Here is a 20,541-nt window from a genome sequence, read left to right as displayed (position 1 = left end):
ATTCTTCCATCAATGTTTATTTTTCTATGTAGGGTACAACCACAGAAGTTGATATTATACATAAACATTATGTTTTTGTTTTGTTTTGTTTTTTAATAGTTTTTATTTATCAGATATATGCATGGGCAACCCTACAACACTGACAACTGCCAAACCCCCTGCTCCAATTTTTCCCCTGCCTCCCCCCTCCCCAGATGAAAGGTCGACCAACACATGTCAAACATGTCAAAGCATAAATTAAATATAATATGTGTAATATGTCCAAACAGTTGTTTTGCTGGACAAAAAGAATCGGACTTTGTAATAGTGTACAATTAGCCTGTGAAGGAAATAAAAAAATGCAGGTGGACAAAAATAGAGGGATTGGGAATTCTATATAGTGGTTCATAGTCATCTCCCAGAGTTCTTTCGCTGGGTGTAGCTGGTTCAGTTCATTACTGCTCTATTGGAACTGATTTGTTTCATCTCATTGTTAAAAATGGCCACATCCATCAGAATTGATCATCATATAATATTTTTGTTGAAGTATATAATGATCTCCTGATCCTGCTCATTTCACTCAGCATCAGATCGTGTAAGTCTCTCCAGGCCTCTCTAAAATCATCCTGTTGGTCATTCCTTACAGAACAATAATATTCCATAGTATTCATATTCAGCCATTCTCCAATTGATGGGCATCCACTTAGTTTTCATATAAACATTATGTTTTATAATGCTTCAGTTCCTTAGCCCTTTCATATTTGGGATTTACTGCATTATGTAGTAAAAAAGGGTAGATGAAACTGGTTTTGCTTCAGATGAGAGAGAGTCCTTTCTGGTTATAACTCATTGATTAACAATATTTAATCTTTCCAAATCTCAAAGGGAAATATTGAAATTTGGATTTTTTTGCAATAAAATTACATGTGATAAAGATAGTAGGAGCATAGAAGATAAATTAACATATATAATGTAGTATACATATAAAGATAATTTTTCTGACAGGTGGATTTCAAGTATCAAAATATTTTTTTCCTCACCACCACCAACAGATAATCTTTTTACCCCTTCTTAATTGATTCTCTGGGTCATTTTACTTAGTGTGGTACCTGGTACATAGTAGTCACTACATGAATGCTCATTCACTATACCTTTCCCTCTCAGTCTTCTTCCCTGGAGAAAAGATAGTGGAGTGATTTTGCCATTTCTTTTTTCAGTTCAGTTATCAGATGAGGAAACTCAGGCAAACAGGGTTAAATGATTTGTCCAGTGTCACACAGTAAGTGTCTGAGGCCACATTTAAATTCAGGTCCCGACTTCAGGGCCTTTTCTCATTTTACTTCACATTCTAGCTGTTCCTAGGCGTTTCTTGATCCCCATAGTTGTAATAATCTTCCCTGTTCTCCAATAATTTTATATCTATTTTGCATATGATTCAATAGTTAGTAATTTGTGAACATATTATATATTACTAGTGGAATGTAAGCAACTTGAGGACAGAACTGCCTTTTGTATTTGCATTCTCAACAGTTTCCACAGAAAGCTTTAGTAAATGTTTGTTGATTGATGAGCTAGAACCAGAATAATGGAGGTTAAGATGTCTATAGGGCATTAGGATAGATATTCAACAGGTATTTGTTGTGTAGAGCTGGGGCTCAGGAGAAAGATAAGATCTGGATATAAAAATTCAGAAGGAATTTACAAAGCCATGATTTTGAACTATTGGAAGTTCATGAGATCATTAAGATAGAGAAAAGAGCCCAGCCAGAGTTTTGGAAGACATAGGTGGTTAAAAAATAGGGCACTGATGATGGCCCATTAATGGAGACTGAGAAGAAAGAGCCAAAAAAGCAGAAGGAAAAGCAGGAGAGGGTTAAGTTTTAGAAGAACCACAAGGGAACAAAGTATTGGAGGCTGACAATAGTGTCAAAAACTGCAGCTAAATTAAGAACGAGGACTGAAAAAAGGCCGAGAATTTTAGCAACTAAGAGATTTTTATTGGCACCTTTTATTTCTAAAGACCATCCATACAATTCAATTTGACAAACACTTATTAAGCACAGGCCTAGGGACTGAACATACAAAGACACAAATGAGATACCTGGTAATCTCAAGGAATTTTGAGGGAAGCAAAGGGAAGAGGAAAAGGGATACAACATATACATAGAGAAGTAAATAATTCACTCCTTCCAACCAAAGTCTGTAAACTGTTTCTATAAAGCCAGATGCTGTCATCAACTACCTGTCCTGAAATAACTTTGCTCCTAAAGACAATTCTGTGAGTCTCTCAGGATGTAGGATTATGAGTCTTCAAAAGTACAAACGACAAGAAAAACAGATTGAAACACCTTGACTTTATTAAGGAAGTTGCCAAGAGACTTCAAATATTCACAATACAGACAAGAGTCAATCATTGTGGACAGAAACAACTACACCCAGAGAAGGAACACTGGGAAGTGAATGTAAATTGTTAGAACTACTGTCTATCTACCCAGGTTACTTATACCTTCGGAATCTAATACTTAACATTCAACAAGAAAATTGGATTTACACACATATATTGTATCTAGGTTATACTGTAACACATGTAAAATGTATGGGATTGCCTGTCATCTAGGGGAGGGAATAGAGGGAGGGAAGGGAAAATTTGGAAAAATGAATACAAGAGATAATGTTATAAAAAATTACTCATACATATATACTGTCAAAAAATTTTATAATTATAAAATTAAAAAAAAAAGAGTTAATCATTGAGTCCTAAACATTTCTATGAAGACTACAACCTAGCTTCTCAAATTATAGGTTGTGACTTGGTATGGGGTCTTGTAACTGAATGTGGAGGTTTCAAAATTATGATCTATTATCAATAGATATTTGATTTTTGTACCTATATACCAGGAATCATGTAAAAATTTCTTGGGTGAAAAGGGGCCCCAAATGGAAAGACTTTAAGAAACCCTGGTCTACAGTATCCTGACTACTGGACATTCAAAAGCATTTTCATCCTTTCTGTGATATAGAAAGTAGACAGCAAAAACAAAAACAAAAAGGAACCAAAAAACCCAACTTATTCCTAAGAGTATCTAGAGTTCTACAATTCCCTAGAGTCCAATGTACTTATTTCTGTATGAGGGCAAAATAATAAATACACACACAAATGCACATATGTACATATACATACACATGTGTTTACAGATAAATCATTGATTTTGCTGTTGTTGCTTTAAGGGGAAAACAGAGATGAGATAAGTGAGATTGATTTTTTTAGTGTGTGTTTGTGACTGGATGTAACGTTGAAGGCAATTCCATAGGAACGTTCATTCTCTGCCTTTCTCTCTCTCTCTCCCTTTCTTCCCTTCTCTTTTTCCTCCTCCTCATCTCCTCGGAGAGAAACCCTCCAACAAATGTAAATGAACAACTTCTCTGGAGCAGACAGTCCTACAAAGTTGCTTGGGAGTAAAGGTTAAGTCACTCATGGTCACTGAATATGTATCAAAGACAGAACTTGAACTGAGGTCTTTCTGATTCAAAAGTCAGCCACATTATTCTTCTACACAAACAACACTTATAACTCATGAATGTAACTGCATATAATAACATTTGCCTCTAAAACATCTATTTTCATATACTTTTAAAATATATTAAAAGTCGATGTTTTACATCCTAAAGATATTGATGTTGAAGTAAACCTTCCTGTCCCTCTACATAAATTAAGGCATGGTTTTAATGCTTTGAAACAGAAAACAGTAGTAACACTAATTCTGACACATGGAACAGAAGAAAAGCAGGAGAGCATGGTAAATCAGACATAAGTAAACACAAAGTGGAGAAAGGACTGGGAAGATAGAGAAACTATCTATACCTTTCAAAGAGAAAAGACTAATTTCTTCTTCAATTCTTCTTGATCTAGTCTATCAAATGTCTTGCTGCAAAGAGTGCAGTATATACTTATTTAATACCAAGATGTGACAATGTTTCAAGTATCCCTTTGGTGCTTGTAAGATTGTGTACAAATCCTAAAAAAGGCTCCAGTCATAACAACAGTAATATAATCAAGTAAGAATCTTTTTGGTATTAGGAATGAAGAGACCTAGTTTCAAGTGCTGACACATAATAACTATGTGACCTCAAGAAAGTTCTGAAGTGACTAACTCTTGTCAAAAATTACTGAGCACATGGCTGATCTATATTGGTAGAAGAATATCTTCAGTGGGTGTTTACATATAACTACAAAATCACTGGTCTGGCAAGAATCACTATCATAATAAAAACAATGGACTATTAATCAGTCAGTCAATAAACTTTCCTTTGAGGGAATTCTTCCCAGGAAATTTCTTTAGGAAATACCAGGAAAGCTTGCCATTCCACAGAAATACTGAAGGGTCTGGGAGGTAATCAACAGTACTCCTTAAATTGTCCTATTCCCCTCATTTTTATGTGTCTGTTAGTTAGAATCAGTAAAAGATCCTCAAGAAAACGTGATTTCAAATCCCACTTCAGTTACTAGCTATGTGACCGTGAGCAAGTCACTTCACTTGTGCTTCTGTTTTTTCATCTGCAAAATGGGGATAATAATAGCACCTACCTTTCAGGGTTACTGTGAAGTCGAAATAAAATGACCATGCAAAGTGCCTTGTAAACTTAAATGCATTATATAAATGCTAGCTATTATTATGAAGATATGAAGTGCTATAAAGATCTTGTCTCATACTTTCTTAGACAAATGAAAGAGTTGCAAAACTGGTCTCAAGCACAGACTTGATGACCAAAGTGGTTATCAACTGATTGCAGAGGACTGACTTAGCTAGCTCATACTAATTCACATAAATGAACTCATTAAACAGATGTTATTTAATGCAGTAGGTTTTTCAAGAGATATTTCTTAAAATCCTAATCCAATGGCATTCTATGAGACTGGTAATGTAGGAAGCCTACAGCAATTGACCTCTTTGGCTTGATTCTCAAAACAAATCAAGTACTAAGTGCTCCTCAGCATTATATTTGTAGAGCTGGAACTGGTATCCGGCTGAAAATCAACCCAAACAAAATAAAAGAGAAGTTAACAGATGGAAAAAATATTTTTAGGCCACAAAAACAAAAATATAATAAGACAAAAATATCTGTAAAATCCATCACATAAACAGACCTGTCCAATGTTGGGACTCTATTTATTCTATTACTGAATTTCCTTTGCAATCTGTTTTATATAGGAATTATGAAGGGAGGAGGCATATCTATTTATATTTCCTTTGTACAGCACTAGGTATTTGCAGATTCCCTCCAAAATGTTTTCAGTTAATAATGCTGCTTCTAAAACAGAGGGGGGCATTTCACTCCCATGGAATGTTATATGAATCCAGATAAATAGTGGATCCAACATAGTTTTTCCAAGAAGTGCCTGTCATCTCTGTAAGTCAAATGAAGACCAAACAACTATTACACACTCTGCTAACCCTTTATCCTTTTTGGAGAGAAAGGACAGCTGAAAAAAATTAAAGTTTCCATTAACTTTTTACAATATCAGTCTTTCTCTTGGAATGTTTAAGGGAAATAGCAGAGGGAAACATAATATTTTAGTCTGAAGTGTTTGTATTGTTGTTCAATCATTTCACCTGTGTCTGATTCTTTGTGACTTCATTCCAGGTTTTCTTAGCAAAAATATCAATAGTTTGCCATTTTCTTCTCCAGTTCATTTTACAAATGAGAGACAAATAAGAAAACTGAGGCAAATAAGGGTCAGTGATTTCTGCAGTATCTGAGTAAGAGTCTGAGACTAGATTTGAACTCAGATTTTTGATTCCAGACCTGACACTCTATCCATTATACCACCCAGCTTCCCTGTAGTATTTGTACCTGTACCTGTACAACCTAAGATTGTAAATATTTTTGTCTCAATTTTTGTTGTAAGGTTGTCAATATTTATAAATAAATAATTCATAAAGAATTACATGGTTACATATACATATACAAATATTTACATGTTTATGCAAATGTTTACATATTTATAAATAAATAATAAGGTTGTAAATATTTAAAGATGTAAATATTTTCATCAACCCCAAAACTTCTTAAACTGTGGGTTATGACTTAATATGGTGTTGTAAATTGGAATGTTAGGGGGGGATATCACAAAGGTATGATTCATTACCAGTAAATGTTTTATTTGTATACCTTTTATTTTATATACCTAAAATCCAGGGTTGCATGAAAATTTCTCAAGTGAAAACAGGTTGTGAATGGAAAAGTTTAAGAAATTCTGATCTAAACAGTAAGTAAAAATAAGAATACTATTCTAATTGATAATGTTTATATTCATACATGAAGCTGTCTATACAGTGAATCATTATTTCTCTAAGTATACATATGTAGATAGGAAGACTTCCTTTGCTCACAACATATTTATTGTGTATTTCCCATTTACAAGACAAACTTAAACAACCTTAATGATTTTCTCAGTCTAAAAACTAAGAGTTTTTCCACCAAAAAAAAAAAAAAAACCCCAGATAAGGCAATTTATCCATATTTTGATATAAAATAAGTATTCTGGACTCACAGCAAGTTATACTCTGCTATAATGCTTGTCCTTTCCATTCCTTCAGCTACAGCCACTTAATTAAGGAAGAGGACAAAGGGAGGGGGAAAGAGAAAAGGAGACAGGAGACCTCTTTCTTTACCCATTATATATAAGCCTCCCATGTTAACCACGTACTTGAAATTGTTCTTTCCAACAAAGTACAAACATTGTCTACAAAAACAAAATACAATGGACTCATCAGGTAAAAGCAAGTACATTTAAGAATACTACTGAATTATTTCAACAAAGACTCTTGATGGCAGAGAGTTTTTGTAATTGCTTTGTCCTTGTCAATATACCGCAGCTGTAGGACAAGGAGCAAAACAGAAAGATCCAACTCAGGACAGGTGGCTAATAGGCATGAAGCTAGATAGGCATGAAACTAGACTACAAAAAAAATTGCACTCCAAATACTGAAATAAATGGGAACAATGAACCAAGGATGACTTGCCTGAAAGAAAAAAACTTGAATGCACACTAGGGTATCAGAGGGAATGACAGTGTCAGGACCAGCACGAGCCTTGTGTCTCTAAGGATGTTAGAACTATTTGTATCCCAGCTGGCTGAGAATGTGATTCTCTTTTCCATTTCATGTGGACTTAATCTATTAGTGTGCCACATCTAAAAAGAAAAGATCCTTTTAAATGATCTTCAATGTATGTTAGTGATACTTGTAAAATTCTTCTTAAATATAGCTGCTTTTGTTATTGTTTCCTTTCCCTATTTTACAAAAAAGGTTTTTTTCTTTTTAACAAAAATTTTAATCATATAATAAAAAATGGATGTCTCATGTAAAATGAAACTGCCTTTTCTTTTTCTTTCTCCTCTACTCTTGAATAAAAATGCCAATAATGTAAGCTCTTCACAGAAAGGGACAATTTAATTTTTATTTTTGTATTCCCAGAGGCTAGCATTCTATAATTATTTTTATCCATGAGTTTCTGTAGCCAAAATTTCTTCATCCTAGCTGACAACTTCCTGCTGCTAAATATATCAGTATTTAGCTAGTCAGATCTTTAGAAAGCAGGCATAATCTATTTTTGAGACTTACTTTTGAAGACTTTTCTTGGATAAAACCTTCCAGAGATTGTTTTGCTAGTATAGCCTTGTAGAACTCACGGACACTTTCTTAATGGACCAAAACATTGGAATGGTATTTTTATGAATATGGCTTATATGGATTTTTTCCTAATATGAAACTATTCTTCTATTTCTATTTAGAATATCCTTGGTCATAATGAATAACTCAGATGCAAGTCTGTCTCCGAGTTACCAGAACTTTATATAATATACTATATCAATATTCATTAATTATATTGGCCTAATATTTTTTTCATATTTATCCCCCAGGTTTGAGTATCAAACCTATATTTGCCTCATTGGGAAAACAAACAAATAAATGGATACAATCAGAGATGTACAGAAATGGAAAGCTTTTTTCTTCAATGTGACAAAATTATCTTCTAAAAACTCAAGGAAAGTGTTAAATCAATGGAGAAACATGAATATCCCTATTTGATTGTTTTCCACTGTCATCACTTTTAATTATACTGTTAATCCATAAACATTTATTAAGACTCTAATACATATGAGACACTGTGTCAACTCTTGACAGTAACCAAGAAAAGTAAAATATATTCTTTAGCCGCAGAGACTCAGTCTAATTGGAAAGATAAAATGCAAACTGTGTATAAATAAGCCAAATCCAGTTTATCCCTTTTACATCATGACTTTTCCCATTAAAGTTTTAAGTATTATGGGTTGGCATAAAAACAAATGGGAATTTTGGGAGAATTTTAAAGAAGTTGCTGATGACACACAAAGGCTAGCAAACGACACAGATCCTATGACCAAATACTTAATCCAAATTTTACAATAAGATAAAGGGAAAATTAAAAAAAAAATTCAGACTTCTTCTCTGGTATGAAAGGAAGGCCAAAAAAATTTATGCAAATTTTCCAGATTGCACAGGCTTTAAAAAATTAACTTAAAAAAACATACATACACACTAGGCCACAAAAAGATAAATTAAAATAAAAGACAACAACACACACACCATACTTCTTTATTTTGTTTTAAAATAACTTGTGAAAGAAATAAACTTTGTGCTTTACTATGTTGATACTCTATAGACTGTACAGCAACATATTTCTAGTTGTATAGGTTTATGTGATTAACATATGCCTAGAAGCTCCATTGTTTGAAAAGAGTCTTTACAGTTAGTTATATTTTCAGAAATTAGGCAAGCACTACTAGATAGAGAGATGGTATAAGAGACTATCACATCAAGAATGCTTCTGTTTAGGGGGCAGCTAGGTGGCGCAGTGGACAGAGCACCAGCCTTGAATTCAGGAGGACCAGAGTTCAAATTTGATCTCAGACACTTAACACTTCCTAGCTGTGTGACCCTGGCTGGGCAAGACACTTAACCTCAGCCTCAGAAAAAGGAAAAAAAAAAAAAAAAAAAAAAAAAAAAAAAAAAAAGAATTCTTCTGTTTAGATTCGGAATAAGAAAATTTTCAAGGAGAGTGGTCTGACAGCTCCCTTTGAATACTATATCTTCTTTTCTGTCTTAGGTATTTCTTCTCAACCCTTCCTCATTGCCAAGGCTAATCTCTTCATTCATGTGCCCCCCTCTATTTCACCCCCTAACCTCCAATGTTTTCATATTCTTCTAGGACTTGACTCCATATATTATCTCCTCATGCTCATGTATCTTTGGTTTTTCAATCTCCATTTCTTTCTACCCATTGTCTACAAATATACTCAGATCTTTATTACATATATATAATAAATAAACAAAGAAATTCCCTAGATCCCTGCTACGTATCTTGTAGTTGCCATTCTATCCTCCTACTGCATTTCACTGTCAAACTTCTTGAGAATAGTTTTTTTTTTTGGTTTGGCTCCACAAGGCAGAAATAGGAATAGAAGGAAAAAATACCAAAAAAAAAAAAAAAAACAAAAACAAAAACAAAAAAACAAAGGTAGAATGAATAGAGGAAAAACTTCATAAAAGTTAGAGTCACCCCAAAATGGAATGGTTGCCTCCAGAGGTAATGGATTCTGCTTTGCTGTAAGTATTCCAGTGATCACCTGTAGGATATATTACAATGAAAATTCTTTTCCACATATGGATTAGATGAGATAGGTCCTACCTAGGTCCCCTTTGACACCAAAATCTCGTGATTCAATTTTTTTAACAATCATCCCTACCTGAATGTCTGAAATCTCTATCTACTCTAACCTCCCTCTGAAGCTCTAAATTGGTCTTTGTCTTTGACAATTAATAGCAACAAATGTTATAAAAAGTACTAGATTTGAGGTCAGAACACGTAAATCCCTAGCTCTGCTACCTAGCTACCTATGATATAAGAAAAATCACTTAATCTTTCCAGACCTCAAACAGTGGATAGAACCGTAAACTGCTGAAATGATTCTGAAGAGTAATGTGGAATTATGTAAAGAAAGTGACTAAAAATGATCATATCCATCAACCTAGAGATTCTATTGCTAGGAATATACTGCACGCGCGCGCGCACACACACACACACAAACACACACACACACACACACACACACATATTTATAGCAGCACCTTAGTAGTAGCAAATAACTAGAAACAAAGTAGATATCCATCAAGCAGAGAATGGCTAAAAAGTTGTGGTATGCCAATGAAATGTAATACTACATAGGAAACAATTAAGATAAATAGAGAAACATGAAAAAACATGAAAAAAAATCAAAGTAAGCAGTAGCAAGAAAATGATACACACAATTATTACAACAAAGTATAATGGACAGAAAAACTGCCAAGAAACTGAGATAAAATTTTTTGCAATTATAAATGACCAACCTTGGCTGCAAAGAAAAGATAAGAAGGAACCTCCTGCTGCTTCTTTATAGAAATTAAGAGTGAGAACTTATAGGTATGGAAAACTGATACTTTTTGAAAAAGTAGATTAGTTTTGACAGCCATCCTCCCTTCTTTTTTTTCTAAAAGAATGGATATTCCTTGGGAGGGTGATCCATTAAAAACTTTAAAATATCAAAACAAATTTATTCTTAAAAGACTAATATTTCCCTAGTAATGCTGTGTGGATGCTGTCATGAAACATGAAATCTAAGAATAATTGCAAGTGACTCAAAAAAAACCAAAAAACCCCTGAAAATAAAATCCGAGTATAACTAGGCTGTAACATATTGCATCAAAGAAGTTAAATAAAAGGCATTATCTATCAAATATATGAAAAAGAAAGTAGTTGGATGTGTCTTATAGCAAGAGTAAGGGATACCAGACAGACTAAAATTTGACCTGATAACCACAAAATATCAAAATATCCAGAGAAGGGTTCTACTGACTTAGGGAGATTTCTATGGAGGATTTATATTTATTTATCAAATTAGTTATGCAGAGGCATGGAGGTTGTGATTTTCATTCTGAGGTAAAGTACCTCTTGAGGAAGTACCCTTCAGCAAAACACAGAAGTTTTGAAGAATTAATCTTTAACAGAAAGTAAAATGATGGTGACAATTTATTGAGATAGCAATTTACAATTTATAAAATCATTTCCTTACAAAAACCTCTGAAGTGGATAATGTAAATATATCTGTAATATTGTTATAATAACATATACTTATATATACATATGTACATTGAGTTTTTGACTTACACATATCCACAGCCCTATATATGTATGTATTATCTACACACATATGTACCCTCTTTGTAGCTGAGGGAAAATTCAGTTTTGATTGCACAATAAAACAAAAAGTAAATTAAATGCAATTTTTTTTTCTCAATCCTTATCCTTCTTGACCTTGCAGGCTCTGAGTCAGTGTTCACCTTCTTTCTCTTCTTGACTCTTCTCTTTAGATTTCCAAGACATTGTTATCTTTTGTTTGTCTTTCTTCTGATCTTAACACTCTTTCTGAATTTCTTTTCCTGATTCTCCATCCAGTTTATGCCTATGAACAGTGGATGTTCCTCAAGACTTTGTCCTCAGTTCTCCCCTCTGCTCACTCTATACTCTTTCTCTTCATGATCTTATCAGCTCCATCGATTCAATTATACCTCTATGGGATGATTTTTCAAATCTGCTTACCCAACCTTAACTTCTTTCCTGATCTCCAGCCTTACATCTCATCCCTTTATTCCTAGACCACATTAGAGTCTTGTGAGTGACCCCCAAGTCTTTTCCCACTTCAATCTTCCACTAAGCTATAAATTTATCCTCCTAGAGTTCAGGAGTGAAAATGTCACTCCTCCCAGCATGCTATTCAATAAATTCCTGTGTCTCTATAGTATTTCCAGGATCAACTATATCTATTTGTTTTTTTAAAGTCCTTCACAACTCTTCTTCCTTCACCAGTTTTGTTGTACCTCATTCCCTCCCATATACTCTGCCATCCAGTGTTACTGATCTCCTTGAAATCATCTCCTCTATTAAAGTGAGTTACTTGAGAGCCATCTTGGCCAAAGCTCAGTCTCTCACATGTGCTGCAATCTCTCAGTTTCCTGATACTCTGAATCTCTCTCTACTTCTGAGATTACTCCTTTCTTTTAGACAATTTCCTTAAGGCAAGACCAAGTCTCTCACACAATGTTTTTGATTGATTCAAGGAAGTATACAAGCAAGCCCTGTTCGAACTTGGTTTTGATTCATTGACTTAATCAGAAAATATACTTACTTAACAAAGGCAATTATTTTTTAACATTATTGCTTTATTCATACTATGCATTTTTACCAAATTAACTTTTTTTTTTTTAAATCACAGCTCTTATTGCTGCCACTCTCTGCCCATAACCATTCATGTCTTCTTATAGGTTATAAAATCAAAGCTCTTTTAGTCCTTTAAAATCTGTCTTTGACTTTTTCTCATTCTATACTTCTTTACAAGCTCCATACTAAAACAATTCATCTTTTAATATTCTACTTCAGAATGTCTTTGGTCACACAAAAGACTTGAATATACCCCTAGAATAATTTCCTTTCCACTCTACCTATTAAAATAATATCTATTCTTTCAGGGCCAACTTAAATGCCATCTCTCTTAAACATAGCTTTCACTGTATCCTCTACCATTCCAAATCTGAAGTAATTTCCTCCTTTCTTGAATGCTCATGAAACTCTTTTTTCCAGTGCCCTCAGTATTTTCTAATTTCTATTATATTTAGTTAGAAACATTTTATCTTCCTTATTAGATTATAAAGCATATATCCCTGTCTATTTATCTCTCTCTGCTTTGGAGTCATTCATACTATCCCCTCACACACACAGATAATTTATAGATTCTTGAATTGAACAGAATGTGTAAATTCAGAGCCCTTTAACTGTTTATTAATCAGTATATCCTTTTCAGTAAACTATTCCAAGACTCGATGATTTTATGTGACAGGAACTATATGACAAAGTTAAAACATAAGTTCCCTGCCTCAAAAGAATCTATTCCAAAAGAGAAAACTAATGAAGATTTACTTTTTAACCTAATTTTACACATACCCATAGCCATATATATATATATATATATATATATATATATATATATGTGTGTGTGTGTGTGTGTGTATATATATATATATGTGTGTGTGTGTGTGTGTGTGTGTGTGTATATATATATATATATGTGTGTGTGTGTGTGTGTGTATGTATATATACACATATATATATAGTTATATAGTACAAATATAGACACACTTGTGTATGTACGTATTCTCTTTGAAGAAAATTAACTTTTGATTGCACAATTAAAAAAAGTAGATTAAATGTAATATTTTTTTTTCTCAGTCCTTATCATTCTTGACCTTGCAGGCTCTGACGTCAGTGCTCACCTTCTTTCTCTTCTCCTTGACTCCCTTCTCTCTAGATTTCCAAGACATTGCTATCTCTTGTTTGTCGTCCTAACACTCTTTCTGAATTTCTTTTACTGAGTCTCCATCCAATTTATGCCTATAAACAGTGGGTGTCCCGAAATACTTTGTTTTGTATGTATAAAAAACATTAACTCCAATTCATATGATTGAAGATCAGGAGCTAGAAGGGAGCTCAGAGTCAATATAATTAAGAGGCTCCATTTTTTTTAAAATAAGGAAATTGAAGCTCATACTGGTTTGAATCCAGGTCCTCTCAAATCAGCTCCCCTTCCACTATACTACCCTATTTCCAGTTGTACCATCTATGGGACAGCTAGGTGTGCTGTGGATAGAATGCTAGTCTTGGGGTCAGGAAGATACTTAACCCTATTTACCTCTGTTTCCTCACCTGTAAAATGAGCTAGAGAAGAAAATGGCAAATCGTTTCAAGATCTTTGCAATAAAACCCCAAATGGCATCATGAATAGGTGGACACAACTGAAATATCTGAACAAAATGATTCTCATAAAAGAGAAGTTGTGACATTGTAAAAAGAGCAATGAATTTTAACTTGGAAAATCTCAGTCTTACTTTGAGTTCAATCACTTATATATTGGTTGAGTAACTTTGAACACATTTTTATCTTTAAATCTTCATTTTTTCATTTGTAAAGAAGCAACATGTTGTGAGAAGAAAAACAAGATTAGGCTTGGAAAGTGCTTTGTAAATCTTTAAGGATTAAGTAAATATTAGCTATTAAGAGCAGCTGGGCTCCATCCCAGATCTGAAACATGTAAAATGTTCATTCATTCATGCGTTCAGTATTTATTAAGTATCTGCTATGTGCCAAGCCCTTCAGAACTAGGTATAAGGAACACAAAAAAAGTCAGAAACAGAGAAGGGGGGGGGGAAGAGAGAGGGAGAGAGAGAGAGAGAGAGAGAGAGAGAGAGAGAGAGAGAGAGAGAGAGAGAGAGAGAGAGAGAGAGAGAGAGAGAGAGAAACACAGATTGGGGAGGAGGAAGAGAGAGAGAACTCCCTTCTTTCAGTGAGTGTATACAATCATTTAATCTCTCTGAGCCTCAGTTCTCTCATCTGTAATAATAATTTTTACAATGCTCACCTCACAGGGTTGTTAAATAAATGCTTTGCAAATGTCAAAGCATTACATAAATATATTATTTTTTAATGTTACTATAGATCAATGCTTTCTCATTTCATTCTCTATAATAAATCTTATTAAAATTATAAACTTAAGTGATTTGTATTAGAAAGTATTCATAGGAAGTATTGTCTATTCAAGCATATCTCCAAAAAACTCATGGACATTCATTTCACCAATTTCATTAAAAATAAGTCACTTATACTGTTTTTATGCTCTATTCTTCAAAATGTTCTAAATATAATGTTATTGAGTTGTTTCAATCATGTCTTACTTTTCATGATCCCATTTGTCTTCTTAACAAAGATACTTGGAGTAGTTCGCCATTTCAGCTTATTTTACAGATAAGAAAACTGAAGCAAAAGAGTTAAGTGACTGACAGTTAAGGGTTAAGTCTGAGACTGTATTTGAACTCATTCCAGGCCAGGCATTCTGTTCAACTGTGCCACTTTCAAAGATATAAGTCATATTAAGAGTTCTCCAACTATTTGCAATAGTCTGAAGAATGCAAAAGTTGTCTTATCTCTGTTCTGGAAACTTTTTAGTCAAAATTGTAAGTGTAATTTGTGTAATTATATATAGCAACTTAACTCTAAAATACACACATATGTATGTATGCATCTCTCCATATTTATATATGAATTCTACAGGTATTTTCTTCTTTCTTAATAAACTAGAAATAACTGTTAAGAAGCAACTGCCACTTCTGAAAATTGTCACAATAAAAAGAGAGAAATTATTTACATATCTTTTATATTTCTAATCTCCCTCTTCTCCCACCCCCATCCTACTAGTAATTCTTCCATGTAATGAAGAGTTTTTGTTACTTCTGGAAGTCTTAACTTTCTTCCTTGAATACCATGAATTCTTGTGTAAAATAAACAAGTCTCTGTCAAGAATCTCTGGAGCTAGTGTAATGACCAGAGGCTATCCCTGGGCAACATCAAAGATACAAAACAGTAATAGGCAACGTGTGACCACTACCATGCCACCAGAGACCAATTTTTCAACATAGAGCAAAGCTAATCAGCCAGAACAGAAAACATTAAATACAAGGAAATGCTTCCAAAGTGTGGCTTACAGCATTCATCATGCTTGCCACACATAGAGCTGTCCATACAACTTCAACAAAGAACCAAAACTTCAGGTGTTTATCATAACAATCATTAAAAATTTGCATGACATGCCTAAGGCAAAAACTAATTCCTTCCCAAGTAGAAATGCATTTCAAAAGCTACTTCTCTCCAATTTTTCAAACTTGAGTTCTGGGACAAGCACAAATACTCACCTGCATCCCTTCTCTTTTCTTCCTTTTTTCTACATTATATCCTAAGTTTTGAAAGTGGTACTCCAGACTAACAATTAATTAAATGAGATAATTTTTCATTTCACTGGTCCCTACATCTAGAATTGGGTTTCGTTTTCCATTATATATTTGAATAATCTATTAAAGAAAACCCAACAACTTGTGTAAGTGAAAAGAAAAACAGATTCCCTACTGTAGTATATCATCTTTTAAAGATAAGCTAATTTTAAATTTACTTTTTTAATAAGTGCAGCATATCAGAATTATTATTTTTTCCAAAAATTTAGCATAATTTTCTATTTTTAAATACATCTGAATACATATTTTAATGACATCCTGCAGACAATCTATTTACAAAAATAGAGAATATATCCTAAAACAACTTGAAATTTAAAGTGACATCTGGCATTGTCTGGAGCTGTCATTCCTACCAACTTTTATCTTTTCCTTCTATCTTCTCACATAGTATTTCCATATTCTAGCCCCTTAAAGATTTATTAAAAGTTTCTATTTGTCAATTTTGCCCCAACTTTAATGTTATTTAAAAATCCTTGTATTTGTCAAGTAATTGTTAACCAAGAGACTTATGATTCTAATTTTTAAATTGTGCATTGATTTATCTTAAGAAATTCAAAATTGAGCAACATTATCTTTTCCAAACATAGAAAGTATACTTTTCTAAAAATATAGAAAATCAACTCCATAGTTTATTTGTCCATCAAAAACTACTTCCTACTACTCATTTAATCTTTATTTTCCATACTGTTTAAGTTATAAAGCTTATCACAAAATTTCCATCATTGCACTTCCATTTACATATATATCTATCTAGCACCTTTTTCTTTCCTAAAGTATCCAGTCTTTAGAATAAAGTCTTGGAGTCATGGAAGATCTGGGTTGTCATAAAAAGTCCTTCCTGACACTAGAGGGGTTTCTCCCCTCTTCTCTATAGAGTGAATTTTCATTGTTGTTGTTTTTAATCCTCTAAGGTCTTGACTCTGACATTGATCTATCTACTAATTTTAAAATGTGAAGACATTTATTCTCTTCCTCTCTTTTTCTGTTTCTTTAAATCTTTTTCTCAATCTCTTTCTGAATCTCTCATAGTACTCCATGCACTTATCATTTTTTACTTTTATTAGTTGTTTGTACATACGTCTCATTTCAAGGCTGCAAGTTACTAAAAGGAAGTAACTGTGTTTTTTTTCATTTCTGTATTTAGAATTTAATTCAATCTTGTTGACCAAATAACACTTAGTCATCAACTTACTCCTTTTTCTTTAAAACTCATCACAACTAAAATAAACCAAAAATCAGAAGCCTCTTCCAGAAGACCCAGTCAAAATTATTTATTCAGTCCAGAAAATCTAAAATAAATTAAAAGATGCCTTTTACATTGTATTAACTTCTTGTGTTTTAAAGTTTTTCTTTAACAATGAAATAATTTTTTTGATAAATGGAGCTTAAAAGTTAGCTTTTAAAATAAAATTTACCTTAAAAAAAGTATGTCTTACTTTTAGACAGATTTAGTTATTGCAAAGAGACATATTTGTCAAAAAACCTATTCTCTTTTCTCAAAAATTTATTTGGATTCAAGTCTGGAGAACAAATGGCATTTCACTAGGAGAGAAGCATTAAAATGATAAAGCATTTTGGAAGCCAAAGTACACTTCAACCTTAACTATCCTTTCAGACCTATATTGACTACTTATATACGTTGCCAACATTTGGTAAGGATTATCCTTGCATTCAGACAAAAAGCAAGCATTCCTTAGATAAATCAGGACTTTTTGCCATGAGACTCATAAAACCTTTTCACAACACAGATTTTTCAAGAGAATCCTTTAAGGTTTTAGGAGGCTGCTCCTTTTACTAAGTAACAAAATACACCCCATGGTGTCTCACTGACCCCACTCAGCTGTCCTTTGACCTCTTCCATTGTTGTGTCCTAACTTCAGGGGCCACAGAATTTGCCTCCCATATCAAAAAGGCTACTGTTGCTTCCTCCTAGCACCTGGTGAAACAAAATTCAACAGTTCATATGTGTTTCCTCTCTCTGTCTCTGTCTCTGTCTCTCTGTCTCTCTTTCTCTCTCTCTCCCTCTCCCCCTCTTTCTCCTCAAGTTCCCCCCTCTGACTAGTCTCCAGATGTTCCAGGCTCAAATGTTAAGCCAACTAGTGGTATTTCGTAATCTTCCTGGTAACCCTAAGTAACAAACAGAGCCCGGACTCTAGTGGTAATGACCCTCTTGTTCTTTTTGGCCTCAAAAGGATACGATGGGTCATAAAAGAGAAAAAGATCTTTGGCCTCTCTTGGAAATGCTGGGTCATTTAAAGCACGTTGTAACCTCCCAAAAGGAGAAAAAGACAGTGTCTCAGGGTCTTAATATATTATGCTGCTGCTCCTAGGCAGGGCTATTCCAAACCAACAGCCTTAAAATTCTAAACTCCCAAGAAAGCTCTGAATCCTCTTTGTCAGAGTGTGAGTTCAAAGTGGCCTATTCTGGTGGCAAGCATTAGGGGGGGGGGTAAACTCTTTAAAAAGCACCGTCTTCAGATTGGTGTTTTGCATAGAGCTTTTTGAAGAAAGTCTATTATAATAAACTATTTGCTTGAACCAGCAGCAGTCTGGGAAAATTTCCAACTTAAACCAACAGTTATGTGAAATTTTTATATATTAGCTAACATTTATATAGGATTTACTATGTGCCAGGCACTGTACTAAGTACTTTACAATTATTATCTCATTTGATCTTCACAACAGCCCTGAGAAGTAGCTGCTCCTACACATTTTATGCCCATTTTACAAATAAGGAAACAGAGTCAAACTCAGATACTGAGGAAAAAGTTGCCAGCAACCATCTTCCCTATTTGCTAATAACGAGATAGTTCATTAAACATTTTTGGGATAGAAATGGATTCTTCCTAAAATATGTTTTTCCCCACTCCACCTGTGTTTTGAAGAGTAAAGCAATAATTAAATGTTGAAAGAGATCAAAGCAGTTCAAGAATCGACATAGTAGCTTCATTCAATTCCAAAATGAAAGAAACAAAAAAGCCCACTTAAAATAAATCTTAATTCAGAGAATAAGTCATTGCCCCCCTTCCCCCCAAAAAAAAATCGTTTTGTGATAGTACCTTGGCTTCTCTGTGTTAACCTTTCTGAGACACGGTCATGGTTGAGGCAGGAGCAAAGACTTCCCGAAGCCTGCTGCTGTTGCCGCTCCTGCTGCGGAGGCTGCCGCTGCTCTCTCTTGCTTCTGCCGCTTTTGCTGCTGCTGCCGCCGCCGCCGCTTATGCTGCTGCCGCCGATCCTCGGGCCGCCTGCCAGTGCCTGAGCTCACCCAAGGCTCTTTCACACCTGCAAAAGAAGCAAAACTAAAGGTGTAAGTGCAATTCCAAAAGTTTGATATTCTATATTTATAACTGCGTCTAAATTTACATCCAACACCACAGGATAAACATAGAGACAGCCTCCTTCCCTAATCTCCAAAGGTGACCAGATTTCCAAAGGCATAAACGCAAAAGTAATTACTGCCCTTGGGTTAGTTCTTGTGGAATATAAAACAAAAGGAAAAAATTTAAATTGTAAGTCAGTATTTTTGACGGGTGCCCTTAAGATGCTAAAAGAGTTCTTTCTTTGGAAGTTGTCTTGCCAGAAGCACAAGTGAAAGTTTATGTTCTCACGGTATTTTTACTTTACCCAAAAAATTTACAGTCCCTGGTGTCATTCAAAACATTATTAATTTAATAAAACATCAATATTAAATGCTGTAAAACTGCTTTAAAAGAGTTATTTGCCTGATTTTGCTATTAGTTCTTAAATAACTTCTAAAGGAAAAATATCTGTTAGCTGCAAAGGGAAAATGGTTACTTTCATCATAGTATTAAGCTGTAATCCTAGGGCTTCTTGTTTTAAAATTAGAATTAAATAATTATATTAAAAGTACAATCAGTTAACTATACTCTTAAGGAAAACTAAGACAATAAAAGATTATATAAAATAAAAAACTTTCTAGAGCAATTTATGTGTACCTAATATGTAGGGTTTCCTATCACTTTTGTTACCATCAAAAAAATTGAATAGTACATGTTTTTTAGAGTACAGTGACTAACAAAGTAAGGAAAGATACTAGGAAAACAATTTAAAAACTAAATATTATGCATTTTTCAGGAAAGTGACTTTCAGTTTTATAATCACAATACCCCACATGTGGAAGGAAGAAACAAGGAAGAGAAAAGAGAAAAATAAAACAAGGCAATTTCAGGTTTTGAAATCAAAACATTTTACTTTACCTCTCTTACTGATGAGGAAGAAGATCATCAGGAAAAAAACAAAAAACAAAGCAAACCAACTCCAAACTAAATGAGCAAGATCAAGGCTTCCTTGCCCGTCTATTTTCAACGCCAAATAGGCATCTTATTCTGAGTTATGCATCCTTGCTATACCACAGCACCAACACTCAGACTGTCACAGATGGTCAACAAGGTCAAACTCCATTACTTCCCCTGAAACTCCAAGGCTCTATGAGGCTCCCAGTGATTAAAAAAAGTCTGTAATCCAATTCCAATAGCTCCTGGGTCTAAAATTATTGCTATTTTTCGGCCACGTGCTGCACACTTCACCTGCTAGTAATGACATTTTTGTATTTTCTTCTAATTACACTCAA

At 33.9% G+C, this 20,541-nt stretch overlaps 1 protein-coding gene across 7 annotated transcripts in view; it reads right to left on the bottom strand.

Annotated features, from left to right (window-relative positions):
* Positions 1–20,541, bottom strand: part of GREB1L (GREB1 like retinoic acid receptor coactivator) — a 286,115-nt gene that overhangs the window by 117,187 nt on the left and 148,387 nt on the right. For all 7 annotated transcript variants that reach the window (XM_074276314.1, XM_074276303.1, XM_074276331.1 and 4 more), the window contains one exon: positions 19,010–19,232. The gene's annotated coding sequence lies outside the window, so the exon portion shown is untranslated. The remainder of the gene's footprint in view (positions 1–19,009; positions 19,233–20,541) is intronic.

The sequence above is a fragment of the Sminthopsis crassicaudata genome, chromosome 1 (genome assembly GCF_048593235.1).
Source record: "Sminthopsis crassicaudata isolate SCR6 chromosome 1, ASM4859323v1, whole genome shotgun sequence".
NCBI classification, from domain to species: Eukaryota; Metazoa; Chordata; class Mammalia; order Dasyuromorphia; family Dasyuridae; genus Sminthopsis; species Sminthopsis crassicaudata.
Note: the sequence above shows the minus strand (reverse complement) of the source record. Positions and strands in the feature narration are given on the sequence as shown.